Source organism: Polypterus senegalus, chromosome 11 (assembly GCF_016835505.1).
Source record: "Polypterus senegalus isolate Bchr_013 chromosome 11, ASM1683550v1, whole genome shotgun sequence".
Classification (NCBI taxonomy): domain Eukaryota; kingdom Metazoa; phylum Chordata; class Cladistia; order Polypteriformes; family Polypteridae; genus Polypterus; species Polypterus senegalus.
The window spans coordinates 58247242-58265311 of NC_053164.1; positions in this window are offsets into that span (position 1 = coordinate 58247242).

Sequence of the window (18070 nt, forward strand, 5' to 3'; positions counted from 1 at the left end):
CATAGGACACATAATACAGTTAATCAATCAACCAATAAACACAAATAAACTTAATGAGTGCATTGGGTGGAAGCATTAAATTGCCCAATAGCAGTGGGCAGAAAAGACCCCCAGATATTTCTTAGCACACCATAGTGGAATAAGCCCATGGCTAAAATTTCTCCATTAGAAGATGGAGAAGATTTTTCATGATGGCATCCAATTTTGCCATCATCCTCTTTTCCTCAACAGCTGTCAGTGTGATGGAGCAGGCTTTCTTGCTAAGTTTGTTCAGGCATTATGCTTCTTCTCAGCTGAGGTTGCTTCCCCAGGAGATTGTGACGTAGAACAACACACACACTACCTACTATGGACTTAGAGAACATTTCCATCAGTTTGCTGCACAAATCAAAGGACCCAAGTCTCCTTAGCAAGTACAGTCTGCTCTGGCCCTTCTTGTACAGTGCCACTGTGATGTCAGACCAGTCCAATTTGTTGTCCATGTCAACCCCCAGGTACTTTTATGATATTATCTTTTAGTTAAATTTTAAAATGTGCTCTAATTAAATTCAGGATCATCAAGGAAATGATCTAATATTGTTACTATGAATCACTTTCTGCTTGGTGTTAGTGCAGTGGTAGCGCTGCTACCGCACATTAATGGGATCAGGGTTCACATCCTGGGTCCTCCATGTGGGGAGTTTGCATGTTCTCCCTGTCTCTGAGTGACTTTCCTGGGTGCTTCAGTTTCCTCCCACAGTTCAAAGACATGCAAGCTAGGTGAATTGGTGCTTGCTTGGTGTATGGGAGTGTGTGTGTTCCCTCTACAATGGATTGGCATCCTGTCCTGGGGTTGTTTCTGCCTTGTGCCTTATGCTAGCTGGGTTAGGCTCCAAACCCCAAAACTCCCTCCAAACTCCAGAAAATCTGGTCTGGATTAAGCAGGTTAGAAAATGACATGACACCTTGTTCTTGGTCACTTGCCTCTAACAGGGAACATTATCTCAACAAATGGACCAGGTTTAATGTTCTTTCTAAAGAGTAAAGTTGCCAAGGTTGATCTTCAGGGCAATACCATTGGGGAAATAGTTTTGGTTCCCTAAGGCACCATCCCCATGAAGGTTACAGAATAAACTTTTATTTATTTAGATCCGTAACAGGTTCCATAAAGTGCCATGTATAGATAATAACAGATTTGTGAAATGCCAATGGATTTGTGATTTTAAAAGGACTACAGCATACAATAACACAATTTAAGTTCAGGCTTTTTTGATCTACTAGTATCCTGCTTGAGGAATCAATCTCTAAAATTAAATCACCCTCATCATAAAATGTATTTGAGTAAATGTCTACGAAAAATTACAGATTGCTTTTAATCACTCAAACACAACATTATCAGTTGTTTTCTTTCATCTGTCTTCTAAACAAAAGCAACTCGGCATGCATTGTAGAAACAGTCGTACTTCATTCTGTCCCATCATGGCTTGGCTGTAATGGGACATTTTGCTGTTTTTTTTCCTATTTCCTCAGTATTTTTCATATTATGTATGTTTCTGGCCATTTTCTCCTTCAGGTGCTTGTAGAGCATGTACAAGGATGAAAAGTTACAGTGATTTTCCTCTTTTGCCAAAAATCTCTGGAAATAAAGAACTTTCTCTGTGATTCTCCTGGCAGGGCTCAAACAGTACTGAAACAGTATAATATTGAAAGGAAAAAGTAAAACTGTATATAACATATAAAAGGAAAAGCAAGCAATGCAACAATAATTAATACAGTAATTACCATAAACAATATACAGTATGTTGTACATTGTATGTGAAAGAGTAAAAATTTCTAAGCAACTTATATATATGAGTGCAATGCTTATTTAATACTCAGACCACAGTGATGTATTGAATATTGATTACATTTCATTCCTGCCTACGTATGAGTTTTGGAATGTTGCTGGAGCATTACACAGTTGGATACACCACAATGGCAAAGGTTCAAGAGGGTTTTATTTGGGGCCAGAGGAGATCACAGTACAACATAGGAAATACTCTGAAGTCAAAGAGTTAGAGTGGCAGTATTGATACAGTTCAGAACACAGGAATCTTATCACATAACATCACTAAAACTGCTTAATTCACTTACAAAAATAGTAGAAATTATCTAAGGTTCAAATGTTCCTGTAAAGATAACTCACAAAGATAGAATGTTAGTTGCTGATCATTTCTAATTTACACACAATCCATTAAATTTAAATGTTGCAACCAGAAGGCCCCAACCCCCAGACCCAATAATACCCAACAAAGTCGCAGGTTCAAATAATTCATTTTTTTTAATTCACACAGCACTTTGTACAATGAAGCACAACAAATAACCACACAAACAAAGAAACTTTGTCCTCTCCTTCTACTTACAGTTGAGTGCTGCCCGGTGCCTCCTGACCCTAACTCTCCGAGGTAAGCCTCCTTTCTGTTTGAGAACCCAAACATTTTGTGGCACCCAGTTTGCACTTCTGGACTCCAGTTCCCTTGAACCACTGCAGGTGTTTAAAATGAGATGGCTTCTGATGTCCATTCCCTGGAAGCTTCCATCTTGATAGAAGTTTGTGCCACTACAGCTGGGATGCTATTCTGTTCTCCATGCCACTCACACTGTTCATAGACAAGAAGAACACATTTATAGATTAGTATCTCAATATGTATTAACATAACTTCTAGTTAACTCTTTTTTATGTTTTATGTTACATAAATGACATAGACATGAGTTCACTTTCTACACTGTACATGAATATTTACTGAAACTGAGCTAAACCATACACTGTTTGGTGCATTTCCTGAGTGGTAGACATCATTAATTCCAACCATTTCATAGAAATAATATACTGCACAACATGTCATCTAAGCAGATACTCTGTCACCTTAAAAACTCTTCTCTTGGTCTTTACTGTAAATAATCATCCCATGCTGTTACTCTCCATAATGATTCCCACTTTGGTAAGTGATATAACTCATAGCACCATACCAATCATTCTTTTACAACATACCTTTGTTTCAGGCATAAGAGAGTGAAATACCATTTCGATATGTTTCTGTTTTTTTTGGCATTACTTTGTGTTGCTCTGCAGGGTATTTCCAAAACACAAAGGCAAAATCGGCATGTGTTTATGTGTTTCTAAGTCTTGATTTTGGCAACAACTTTTAGTAATCCTTACCTTTTCACCTTTTACTTTGGGTATCGGCAATCTTCACTTCTTCAGTGGCAACTGTTGATTGTCAGTATCTTTCAATAACTTCACTGCCATGGGTACAAGACATAAACTCCATGATAAAGTACATAAAAATGCCTTAAATATTGATTTTAATATGAATCCGTGCACATTCTTCAAGTCAACCTTTAGTATTAATTAGGTCTCAGTTTTCATTGTACTGTAGAACAAGGCTTCTCTTCTTTTTAATAGGTTAATTTCGACTCCTAAAGGGTATACGGCATGGAACAGGAGATCATACATGTGAAAGGAGAAAATATTGTTTCTCGAAGATATGTAGAAAATTATTATCATTCACACAGTAACAAAAAAGGCCATATGAGAGAGCAACCCACATTGTTGATTTGGGATCCGCACGATTGGTCACAATGGTCATACTGCAAAAAAACATTAAAGGTACAACCAGGTTTAGGGAAAAGGGGCCACTAATCACCTCCAGGACGTTTCTGTGGATGCCGTATCATTAACCCAATGCTACAGAATAAAAGTAGTATTATTTAAGCCCAGTTTTAAAAAGACATCAAGTTTGAAAAGTGGGGTAGGCCAGTAGGTGGTTTATTTTGCTTTGACCATACATTAGTGCTAACTTTCTGTTTAGTTGTTACAAGTTTAAATGGCAGACCAGTTCTTTTACAAAGTTTTTAATTCTGTAAAAAAAATAAATAAAACAAGCGTTAAAGCAGAAGCATTGTCATGCAATGCTCACCTCTTTCAAACTTCCTGTCTGTTGTAATGTCCTCTTCTTTATTGAAAGCACAGGAAGTGTTGAGGCTGGGGCTTACAATACCTTTTGCTTACATTTAATTGTTAACTAGTCATCTTGCAGCTTTTAATAAATCTGGTACCTTTGTGCAATGCTTCCTAGGTCCAGCTTCCTCAGCAGAAGTAAGTGTATTAATGAATTAATTAATTTTTTTAATATTTTTTATCTCTCCACATTTCCATTCGGCATTTCAATTTATTTAAACATACACTATAAGTATATTTTCAGAATTTTTTTTCTTTCATACCATTTCCTTCTCTACCAATTTGATAAGTCTATTGAGTGTTTAGAATAATTCGCAGTGCAATACAATGGCATATTTGACATGAAAATTCTGGTGGAGCCACACCAGACTTCTTTATGTTATGCAAACTTCTTTAACATTAATGTTAACTTAGCTGTCCAGTAATATCTGCCACTCATTTGCTAATGACAAGTGGCAAATTTAAGTTCTTGCAACATTTACATCACAAAAAAAATCAATCAAACAATGGGATGCTCATGTTTGGTCTGTTTAAAGGACATCACACAATTATCATACCCTTTTGCATCATCATTATCTGACAAAATACAGCAATAAAGTTTAATAGTCAAGTAAAATGAGAGCTTTGCAAAGACACAATGTGCAGGAAAACATATTGGCTATGGAGTGGCTAATTTGAAGCAGCAACACCTCATGTTTAGGTTTGAATGGCTATAAGGAGAAAAATGACAAGCCACATTAAAATGGAAAGAAGATTACATGCACAGCACCACTCCAACCCAAGACCTTGTAGCTCTCTGCTACCAGCACTAATCATAAAGCCAGGTAAACTGAAAGTTTAAGTGCTTTCTTTTCCATAATACACATTTTTTGCAAAGCTATCTTCTAAGCTAGAGGAGTTGATTGCTATTAATTCTGGTTCTACAGTATTGATGACCACACACACATGTGGTTGGCAGTCATAGGCACTATTCATAATTTCATAATTGGTTTCAGCAGCAACCTTACCTGCTCTTTTTAGAAAGAAAATTCTCTGTTCTCAAGTTGTATCTTTCAACTTTAGTGAGCACGTGCCCCGTTTGCTGAATCTATTGTATGAGCTGCTAATCCCATTTAAAATATATAAACAAAACTCTTTATGTCTAAAAAAGATTAGGGTAGCCATGTCCAGAGCTAAGATGAGTTAATTATTGATATTTAGACTATGAGTGGAGTAGCAAGTTCACCTCTGTCTCAGATATTAGAAAAAAATCAGTGCATCTTACTAATACAACTATGAATATTGACATTTTGTTTTTATTTATTTCATGAAACTCTAACTCCTCTCCCTTAGAGTTAATTCTTTTTAGAGAACATGTTCCTTCCTTGGCTCATTGATGAAGAATCCTTGCTATTGGATTCCCATATCACACTGACTGAACTTAAAAAGGTTTTAGATTCCATGTATTACAAGAGGTTCCCAGGCCCTGATGTCCATCCTCCTCAACCATTGTCTGCTTTTGGGAAACAGTGGTCCTATTTATTTGGATATTCAATGCTATCATGCCCTTTTCTCAAATCAACTTTTCAATTAATTTAGTTACAATCACTCTTGTCTTAGAGCAAAGAAGAGAACCCTTTCATTGTTATAGTTACAACCCAATTTCACTTAAATTTTTCACACATTTCAAACAGACAGGATTCTTTCATCCTTATTATGTGCAGACGTTAACATTTCCTGTCTTGTCCTTGCTCTGTACTGTCTCAGTGCCTTTCTTTCACTTAATGAAAAAAGGCTTTTGATTGTATGAATTGGATTTTCCACAGGCCAGTTCTAAACACAGATTATGCTGAGTTGTGCACTAATATAAGTAGCACATAATATTCTTCACCTTCAACTCTCAGTCCATCAATTTTTGTATCTTACAGTCATTTAAAAATTACAAATTTGCTCCCTGCTTTTTTTTTTTTTTACTTATTAACTTTTCTTTCATGCCCCTCTACCATAACTGTCCACAAAATAGCCCAGACTGTTTTGATCGTTTTCAACCTTGTCCTTATAAAGCTCCTCTGTTGTCAGTCTGCTGTTCCTCAATTTGTTCCACTGGCAAGCTCAGTTAGAATTTCTGGTTTCAGTATTTCTGCTTTACTGTAGACCAGTGTTTGTTAAGCCATAGGTCATGACTCAGATATGGTAAAGGACATGTTTGTGATTAGTCACCATATGATTGCGTAAAATTAGCCTACCTCATCCGTGCACAATATTTGTGGCCAGTGATATATCACCCTCTATTTAGCGTACTTTTTGCTGCAATAGCATGCAATCTGAGATGTAGCCTATTAAAAATGCTGTTGATGTCTCACAGAGAGCTTTCATTTTTGTGGTATGAAAACTAATTATTAATTAATTAATTAATATTTCCTTTGAAACCAACTCAGACTGTGATGACTGCCAAGCAAAAACAGGTATAAGAAAGTGGGAGTGAGGAGGAAATGGCATGAACAAGATTGCAAAGTGACGGAACTTCAGCACTGGTTTGAAAAGTCAACACGAAAATATCCTGTGCAACACAACTATATGATTATTTTTGGGGTAGTGTGTAAGGTGAAATAGCAAGGTGGAGGTATATATAGTTCCATGGCAGTGTGGTATGCTAAACGCAGTTTCAGTAGTCATCTACAACTGGATGATACCCAATTCTGTTTTCTCTGTAAGGGTATACACTGAATCTACACTAAAGGACATCTTTAACATGCTCAGTGAGACCAAATTCATTTTCTTAACATTATTTTAAAGTGTTTATGTACATTTTGATCTACTGATAGTGTGAAGGATGTGCTTGTTGGACCATTGAGCACTGTAAGAACACAAAAAAAATAAATAAATAAACAAAAGGATGAGACAGGCTGTAGAGCACAAACCTCTGTGTGCAACACATGGTCAATCAGTAGCATTAAATATTTTAAACCAAACTGTTCACCAAGTTCTTCATCAAGATTTATCATGTCACCTGTAAAAATTAAATACATGGAAAAAAATATTTTAGGAATACTTTGACTATCAAAGTTAACTTCTTGTACTCAGTTTATTGAATTGTTAAATTAAAATAAATAATTTAGAAAGTGATTTAGAAGAATATAACAATAATGGAGCTCATTTAAAAAACTATTTAAAAGTAATGTTATTTAAAACAAGGTAAAGGTCAAAGAAAATGACACCTTTTATTGGTTAACTAAAAAGATTACAATATGCAAGCTTTCGAGGCAACTCAAGCCTCTTCTTCATTTTTTTTACTATTTTATTTATTATCCAGTACCAAAAGTCAAGTGACTAAATTAAGTGATCATTCATACTCTCCTTTCAAAAATCATCAGATACTCATACTGCATTTATTATAAAGAAAAATGTATTTCTCTCAGCTAAATTAAAACATGCACTAAGCATTTACACTTACAGTGATATATTTCAGGGATCTGTTCTATGTTTGTTTTTTCCACTTTTCTCTTTCAGTAATATTAATTTGAAAAATATGCTTAAGTAGAAACAAAAACTTTCAATGTTTTTTATTATATGGTGATAAAGAAAAATTCTTATTCCTAAATTCTTCTTGATGCCTGATCACTTTGTCAATAGAATACAAAGACTCTCAGGGCTCCAGCAAGTTTATAAGAAATTTATTTAATAAAGACACCTCTGGAGCATGCCATGTAAGATGTTATTCTCACATTGTAATCACAGATATGCTAACAATTCTTTCTTCAAACAAAGCTTTTACTGTATACATATGAATATTCAAGAGCATCTTTAGCAAACACTACTGGTCAAATGTTTTAGAACACCTCAGTTTTTCCAATTTTTCTTCAGATTTAATCAGTTGAAATAAAATGCATGATCTAAAATGCTTAAAAAGTAGAGGTTTAAATTTAAACTTTAGGTTAGCAAAAGGAAATTGCTGAATATTACAAATGGCCCTTCTTCAGGGAACAACTAATAGGTTACAACCTACAGATGTTCTACAATAATGAAAGTAAATTGAGCCTTGCAAGTTGGCGTCCTCACTTATGTTGATTACTTAAAAACCCTCTGTTTGTCTTAAAGTGGAGTTGGAACAGACTGTGTTACTACACTGTCTGAAGTTCTGCTTGGACAACAGAAAGTTACTTTCTACTTAGACTATAGAAAGTTGTAAATTACAGTGATAATGGAAAGAAAATGGCAATTAACAAATTAAATGAGACAGAACATTATTAACCTTAGAGGTGTAGGCCTTTAATTTATATTGGAAAAAAAATAATCAAAATGTCAGTGAGTATGGTGTCCTACACAATACAAAAGGCAATTAGAAACTTGAAGAAACTCTGATAGAAAGAGATCTGGCAGACAAAAGTCACAACCCAATCAGAAGACAAGTGTCTGAAGGTCACCAGCTTACATGATATGCGTCTCACAATTCAACAGTTTCAAGCACAGCTTAAAAATGATAGAAAAAAAAGTAAGTTTCAGTTTCTGCTGTGAAGAGGATACTTTGTGCTGCTGGTTTGGCAGCGTGAGTGCCAGTAAGAAAGCCATTCCTTAAAGGACAGAATAGGGCCTTGACATACCAGCTGTGGACTACTGCAGACTGGAAGAAAATCTTAAGGACCAATGAATCAAAATCTGAAATCTTCAGTTCATCACATAGGGTGTTTGTACACCATCGAGTTGGTGAAAGGATGGTTCTGCAGTGTGTGGTACCAACTGTCAAACATAGAGGAGGAAGTGTGATGGTCCTGGATTCTTTTCCTGAAAGGCAGAGTTGGCAGAGTTGCACAGAGTGACTGGCATTCTGAAAATTGTTACCACAGTTGACTGGTATATCAGCAAAAGGTAGCTACTTTGATGAATTAAAAATGCGAATACACATTTGTACACTTAATGATTCCTTGACTTATTTTTTTTCTTATTTGCCATTGTTTATTTATTCTATGCCAGTGTAATATTATCCAAGTAGTACTTCAGAGGGTGTAGTTGCAGCTCTGCTATAACACAGACCAAGGGTTTGTAAGTAATCAACAGAATTTGAAACACCTGTACAAACTGTTTGCAAGGCTTCATTTACTTTAATTGCTTCAGAACATTTGTAGGTGGTAACCTATTAGTTGTACTCTGAAGAAGGCCCATTTGTAATATTTTGAAGTTTCCTGTTTTCAGTCTTTCCTAACCTAAACTTTAAATTTAAACCTCAGGCAATTTACTGCTTACATTTTCACCATTTTAGGTCATCCATTGCATTGCAGCCTTGAGAAAAGGGAGCAGAAAGATGAAGATCTAGCATTACATTGAGTTTTACTAGCTGTAGCCCATGCCTACATTGAAGCCTATTGAGGTAAAGTTTGTAACATATTAAATGAGATTTGCTTGTTTTTTTATCATTAACAACTGTTATATTAAATTTATTTCTTTTGAAACATTGATAGGCCCAGGACACGCTTGAGGGACTATGTCTCCCGGCTGGCCTGGGAACACCTTGGGATTCTCCCGGAAGAGGTAAAAGAAGTGGCCGGGGAGAGGGAAGTCTGAGCCTCTCTGCTCAAGCTACTGCCCACGTGACCCAACCTCGGATAAGCAGAAGAGGATTGATGGATGGATGATAGAGAATTTAAAGGGCCTGAACATAAGAAATTTGATAGACAAGATGAGATCATTCAGTCCATCAAGTTCATTTGGTCATGTTCAAAATCTGCGAATTTTCTGAATTCTGTATTATCTGGGGACATTGAGTTTTTTATGCTGTGAATCTTGATGTTGCACATGAAAAACCAATAGCCATGAGATAATCAGTGGAAGAACCTGAATAAACAAGAAGAAGGAAGCCCAGCCATGAATTCATTCACATTTTTCTTTTTTGTTTTTCACTATTAAATTGTAGTCCAAAATTTTTGTTCAATTAAGTCACATTTTTGTCGATGACTTGTTTTGTGGGATCCCAGGTTTGGAGAGTGAGAACTGTTTGAACCAGGAGTAGAATTCTGTTAATGTGTTATGTTCTTTGTGGACATAATCTTATAGTGTGTAATAAATGAAGACAGATTAGATCAGAAAAAAAAATTGTGAAATCTGTTATTTTGCAATTCAGTTCAATTCAAATCACTTTAATTCAATTTAATTGTATTGCCCTAAGAGGGAAATTTGGTTTATCAGAAGGTTTTATAAGGATACCACAACATAACATTAAACTGTATCAACAAAGAACACAGCCATCAAATATAAACATAGAACAAAAAAAATATAGCTGTGAGAATAATACTTACATTAGATCAAACATATTAGACACGATAATTAGGCCAACATTTAGACTTGACTGATGACTACTCCTCCATATGATTTAAGCCTTTGGATGTTTGCTAAAATTGAACATATTTAGAAATTTCACAGCAGTTGAAATGATCAATTGTTTGAGCCGGTTGCTTTTTATCCTTGGAACTTTGAACTAGTGACCTGATGGCAACAACTGAAATTGAGAATACGGTGGATGGGTCCTGTCTGACAAAATTCTCTCTGCTTTCCAAAAGGTCTTTGAGATTTGAGTGTTGAGGCCTTGTTATTTTTTACTCCATATTTTAATTTGATTTATTCTGTTTTTGTTGCTAAGATTAAGATTTCAAAACCAGGCCAGCAGAATATAAGTGAATTCTGACTCAAAACAAGATTTCTAAAAAGAGTGACCTAATGCTATGACTCATACTAAAAAGACTCAGCTTCATTAAAGAGCAGAGGCACTGCTGTCCCTTTTCATAGATGGGTTTTATGTTTTCCTTAAAAGACAGTTTCAAATCTATAATTGTCCAATGATATTTATACACTATATAGCCACAATCTTCACTGTTTGATGATTGTTTCTTTTGGGTCAATAGTGTTTCTTCTAAATTCAGGGATATGTTCCTTAGTTTTTGTAGTGTCTAAGTATAGAAATGTCTCATAACACCAGTTAACAACATTATCTACCACTGGACCATGGCTGGTTTCATTTTCGTTCAGTAGGCTTACAATCACTGCGTTGGTCCTGGAGGGCCGCAGTGGCTACAGGTTGTTCCAACCCAGTTTCTTAATGAGAACTCAATTATTGCAGATGAAGCACTTTTTGCTCAAGTGACATTTTGATGCTTCATTTTAGTGGTCTTACTTGTTAAGTTTCCCCACCCTGAATTGCTTATTTCACTTTTAAACTGCTGCATTTGCTGTTTTAATGGCTCTTTATTGATAATAACAAGCCAGCGCTTCTCCTTCTACGTTGTTCAAATTTGCACTTGTGTGGATTTGTCTTGCACTATTTGGTTTAATAAAACACCTAAGAGAAAATTGTGACGGACTGAAGATCACTCAACCATTTTAAGCTTCAAATAATTTGGATGATGTCCTTGGAAAGAAAAACATCTATGATGTGAGAACCTAACATTGCAGACTATCAAGCCATAACATTTAATAAGATCTGGGATTTGCAATGATTGGTTTCTAATTAAGAAATTGTGTTGGAAAGAAAACCTGCAGCTACTGTGGCCATCAGGAGTGATTTTACCCACCTCCGGTGTAGAGGATGTACAAATGAAATGGAAGAACACAGCCCTGAGGGGACCCAGGGGAAGAGGGCAGCATGTCAGACAACCATTGACTTTCACTATTTCAGTCATCTTTTATAAGTCTCTCTGTAAGAAGGAAGGGCTGGATGATAATAAAAGCTGATGACAAGTCTACAAATAGAAGTCTTGGGTGAGTCTTGGTGCCCTCCAATTGGATCAGATGAAGCAAAGTGACAATGGAGTCCTCTGTACTTCTATTGGACTGGTAGGCAAAGTAAAATGAATCTAAAAGGCCCTGGGTTTCTCTGTTAGCTTCATCTTTATGTTTTTCAAATGGTTTCTCCCATTTTTAAAATATCTACTAGTCTGTCAGCCATAAGGCACTTCAGTCTCTCCATCCTTTATCTAATCCGGTTAGTCTATTTCAGTTTTGTGAGTTTAAGATACTTTTTGTTTCTGACTGTGAATCAGGAATAACACAGCAATTTACAATAATCCATTCATTCTGAGTTGAGTCAGAGTGCTCACTGATGCAATTGGCACTTCATATAGGTCGGGTTCTGTCATGTGACTGCATAATAACCATACTCAGCAGTTCCAGAAAATGGACAAATGAAACATATGAGGGAAGCCTTTTTATTGCCTGCAATTCTAGGTAGATCTTACCGAGCAGGCTGAGCATGTTGTACAAAAATTTTAAGTGGTTTTATTGTTCACTTTGAAGGATAACTAGATTAGCATGTGAGTGTAATTCATTTGTATTCTTACAGCTATTACGTTACAGACTTGCTGTTTTACTATAGTTTGAATGTGAACTTTGCCAAGAGCTTCATATTTAAAACACAATACATTTAAACACATAAGTGCTTGTATATATGCCTTTGGAGCTCAAGATACATTACAATTGTTTGCATATTTTTACACTTGGAGCACAGGAAGCTTAAATGTACAATTGAGAACACATGGTGAGTCAGAGTTAAGAACTGAACCAGCAACTATGTGGTATGAAGTCCAATGCCTTATCTACCACATCCCCCCGAGGGCCTATTGTGCAGAATATAAAACACAAATACAGTATACAATGCTGTGTGCCAAAACTGGGCTCCTTTTGAGGGGCAGGTGGGAGCCACATTATGGATACAGCACTATAAAAAAATATCTTTCTTTAACTCTTTGAGGGCTGAATATTTTTTCCAAAAAACTCAGTTTTCTGAAAAGCACACAAAGCACTGGTGTCACACAGATCAACATACTGTATGTCATCTGTTGCTACGTGCCGTAAATGGCTTTGGCGCTTGTGTTCAGCATTGTTGGCAGCAGTGGCTGCGAAGGGGTGGCTTTGGGGTGAGCGACAGTGGCAGTCACTGTGTGACGCAATATGGTTTGTACTTCTTGTGGTCACAAGTGGTTGACCTCCTAGGCAAACGCTGCTGTAAGTGTATCAGCTACATGAACGTGTTCAGCAGCAGTTGACCGAATAGGCCGATGCTGGTACTTCACTTTCGTTTTCGATATCTATCTCCAGGTCACTTGCATCAACAAGTCAGATGCAGTAATAATACGTAATGGGGTATTTTGCTTTGCACATTTTCTTTAATCTCACCAGATATTGATGCCATTTTAGAGGCTGTTTGCTCCTTACTACTCATGCACACATAGTGAATCATGGTCAAATTAACAAAGCTATGTAACTTTCCTTCAAGCAAAGAGAGTTGAACTAAAAAATGTAAGGGCGAGTTTTGTCGCAGTTTACAGCTCATTACCTTCCTCTACCCCTGAATTTTGACAAAAGTCAACATCAGCCCTGAAAGAGTTGAAAGAGTATTTGCCCAAAGGTGTAGTAGGTGGGATCCATCCATCATTATCAAATTTGACAAAGACCCTTCTCTATGTAAGTAAGTCACATCTCCACTATGTAATATTTATGCATATACACTGATGAGCCAAAACATTATGACTCATCCCATATGAAGCAAATGACATTTCAGAACAATGTCACATGTCAAGGTCAAGGATATATTAGGCAGTAAGCTGACATTGGGAGCTTATAGTCAACGTGTTAAATGAAGAAGATATGGGAAGTACATAAAAACCTGTGTGACTTTGATAAGGGTCAAATTCTTATGACTAGAAGACTGGGTCAGTGAATCTCCAAAGCTTCAAGGCTTGTGGAGTGGTCACAGTCAGTTATTATAAGTACCTACTGACAGTGGTCTAAGGTGGGAAAAACCATGAACTGTTAACAAGGTGTTGGACCACCAGGATTCATTAATGAATCCTACTAAGGCTGTCCATCTGGTACAAACCGACAGAAGGTCTACTGTGGCACAAATCACAATTTTAATGATGATTATGGGGGTAATGTGTCACAACACAGAGTGCATTAAACCGCACAGTGTATGGGGCTGCATAGCTGCAGGCCAGACAAAGTGCCCATGCTATCCCCTGTCCACAATTCAAAGCATCTACAATGCAATGGGCATCTAAGCATTAGAACTGCACCTTGGATCAAGCGAATAAATTCTCTTAGTCTGATGAATCCCATCTTCTGCTGTACCATGTGCATTGTTTACCTGGGATAGAGATTGTACCAGGATTCATTGTAGGAAGAGCAAATCAGTGTATGGAGTGCAATGCTTTGGGCAGTGTTTTATGCTGAGAAACCCTGGGTTCGGGCATTTATGGAGCATTACTTTTAAACGTACTTATTTACGCATCATTGCAGACCAGGTACATCACATCATGGCAAGAGTATTCCCTAGTGGAAGTGGTATCTTTCAGCAGGATAATACACCCCACCACACTGCACAAATTGTTCAAGAATGTTTTGAGGAACATAATGAAGAGTTCATGGTGTTGCACTGCCCTCAAAATTCCTCAGATTTCAATCTCATTGAGCATTTGTGGGATGTTTTGGAGCCACAAATCTGATCTGTGACAGAGTTAAAGGATCTCTTGCTATCCTAATGGTGCCAGATATCACAGGATAATTTCAGAGGTCTTGAAGAGTTAGAGGGTCAGGTCTTGTTTCAGTGGCAAACAGAGGAGCAACAGCATATTAGGCAAGTGGACATAAAGTTTTGGTTTATTAATGTATATGTGTATATTTTTAATTATTTGGAATTTTGGTCCATTTGTCATTTGCTTTGTGTTTTTTGAGAAAAAAGTTTTTATTACTACTACCTTGTTTTCCCATTTTTATGTGATGTTGTCTGCTGTGATCACATGATCGGAATCATTGCACTTCTATAAATGTGGTGGCACTCGTGTATTGGATTATCCTTTGGTGGAAACAAAAATAATTTTGTCTGCTTTAATGATAGTTTCTAATTCAAGTAGGCCCTAGCACAAGGTTTTTGCAATCTCATTGTTTTTTTTTTTTACCCTTGCTATATCTTTTAAACATGATTTCTTGCCTTTCATCTTCTGAATATCTCTTTCTCTCACACAGTAATCCTCGGGCAGTACCATATCACATCGCCTCAAATACTGTACAGTACAACAAGCTTGTGTGTCCTGAATTTCAAAACAACTCTCAGTCCATTGCTAGAATTTCTCTGGTTTTCAAGATCCAGCCTCCTATCTCAACCATTACAAAGGTTTTCTGCCACTAAATTAAAAATAATGCACATTAGTGCATCATGTTTAGGCTAGGGTTTTACCCTACTGACAAGATGACAAGAAAAACATGGGCAGCAATAATGGATGGAGAAGTTCAAGTTAACATACAGTAAATATGGCATATTGTGAGAACATGCCATTTGGCAATGAAGCTAAAGTGACCTCTTGCATTGTGTTTGGCTGGTCGTCTTTGAATTGCATTGTGAAAGGCAGGAAAGCAGGAGGAAGTATGTTGGTGTTATTTTTAAACATTCAATACAAATTGGGCAGTCAAGACATAGAAGTACTTGTCAGAATTAAAGGAGTTGAGATTTGGAAACAGTTGTCTTTGTATAGACTTTACAAGGACAGCTTATTACTATTATGCTTGTGTTGCTATGTTGCTTTCAAAATTTTATTTTGCTATGAGACAACATCCATCACCAGTAATTCATGATTATACAAGAATCTGCTCACCTATTCCAGTTATGCTGTGTGTGCGGCTCTAGGCAAGTTCAGAACAAAGAACACTGAAGCACACTAATGACTAATATATTATCAAATTACAGATGAACACAAGACTAGGTGAGCTAACAAATTTATAAATATTTTTGAGAAAAACTGCAGCTAGGTTAACTGTTATGTTGCATCTGCAGATTTTACAACATTTGCTAATAACTTTATAGTTTATTTTATGTACAGAAAATATTACAGGTTTATATAGATTGTGACTTCCAGGGGGAGTATAAGCACTCCAAAACTGGAGAAACAACTAGATACTATAGTCCTGGGTTCAAACACAAGATGTTTTTGTTGTAAACAGTACCTCCTTATGAATCCAAATCCTCTTCCAGGTACTATAATACACTTACAAGCTTCCTTTCTTCCTTCCACACCTCTCACATAGCCTCATCTACTTTCTCCCAACTCGGACTACTGATGCTGGGAAACCGGCTACTTTTATACCAGAACCAAGAGTACTTCAGGTCAGGTGTCACCACCTTGCACATCAGAAACAAATCCACATTAGGCAAAGGCCCTTCACAGAAGGTATACTGTTCTCCTGCAGTTCTTTTTGGCAGGACTGAAGAACCCTGACAGGGCTGACTTATGGAACTACAACTCCCAGCTTGAACTGTGGGTATCCATATGGGAGTACGACCAGTAGGATACTACCATCACGTGCATGGGAGAAGTCATAACTCCAGGAAGCAGCCACCCCCAAGTCCTTCCAAACAGGTCTCCCATCCTGGCAATGAAACGGCACCTATCCTGGTTGGGATACCAACCCAGCCTTGTCCTTTCATTACAGCCTCCTGCCCTGGCATGGAACCTGCTTCCATCCTGGACAGGATGCCAGCCCATTTCCGTCTTTTCATTATAGCCTCATGCCCTGGCAAGGAATCTGCTTTGATATGTTTATTTTTAAGTTATACAGTATAAAGAAAGATTGCTCTCCACACCCCATAAACCAGAAAAATGGAAAAAAGCAAAGCATAAATCTATCCATTTTCTGGGTCAGGAATACAAGCAGCCAGAGTCATGACATGAAACATCCTGAGATGGTTAACCAGTGCAGTTCCTGCAAGACACACCATAAACTTACAGTGTGCTGGGTGGACTTGCCAAATGAGCTAACTGTAAGCTTTTGGATTGTTGGAAAGAAACTCACAGGAACACAAAAACAAGATGCCAACTCCACAGAGGAGATACTCCACCCTAGAATCAAACTGCAGTTCAAGTGCTTTAAGGCATAAGCAATTCTCATTATGCTGTCATCTTAGACACGCTAAAAAACCTTCATATTTAGGAACCACTTGCCCAGTGCAGCACACTGGAGGTAATGATTGACTCAGAGAGGCTTTTTAAAAATTTTCTACATATTTTTGTACCAATTTCCTTTATTAAAAAGTAAACCTGTGAAACTAGCTGGTACAGCAAGGGAACCAATTAGTCATCACCAGAGGTTGCTACTGTTATTGTATATTTGGCAGATGCCTTTATCCTTGGTGACATACAAGTTTAGAATACCTTGCAGATAGTTTAATTACAATTGCAGGGCACATAAGTTAAGTGGCTTACTAAGACATTAGACCAGAAATATCAGCTTTGTGGTTTCATGTTGAAGGCCGGTCAGTGTAACATATGGTGTTTGGAGCAATGAGAAAACAACAGTAAGTCCATCAAGTTTCTTTGATTAGCTAAGTTCTCACAATTGCTGGTCCAGATACTTTTTAGTTGACCTGTGCATCTAGGGGTGAGCTTCTCACCCTGGATGCAAGAGGTCCAGACTTCAGATCCCAGACAAGCCCATTTATGTTTGATCAACGGTATACTGTAGTGTACTGTATATTGTGGAGTTGAGATCAAGTACTAGTTTGACAAGAGGCTATTCAATCTGTAGCGCCTCAAGACCATGACAAAAGTGATGAAGACAATAATCATTAACATCCAATATGTGGATATGTGCTATCTTTTTATCTTAACTCCTTTGCCAACGTCTACAGTCATGGCCAAAAGTTTTGAAAATTACACAAATATTAATTTTCATAAAGTTTGCTGCCTCAGTTTTTATAATGGCAATTTCCAGATACTGCAGAATGTCATTAATATTGATCAGATGAATTGCAATTAATTGAAAAGTCCCTTTTTACCATGAAAATGAACTTAATCCCAAAAAGCCCATTTCCACTTCATTTCAGCCCTGCCCCAAAAGACCTCCTGACATCATCTCAGTGATCCTCATGTTAATGTGTCGATGAGGACAAGGCTGGAGATCACTCTGTCATGTTGATTGAGTTATAATAGACAGGTTCAATCGTTGTGAAGAAGGCTTCAGGAAACCCAAGAAAGTCGAGCAAGTGCCAGGACCGTCTCCTAAAGTTGATTCAGCTGCGGGATTGGGGCACAATCAGTGCAGAATTTGCTCAGGAATGGCAGCAGGCAGTTGTGAGTG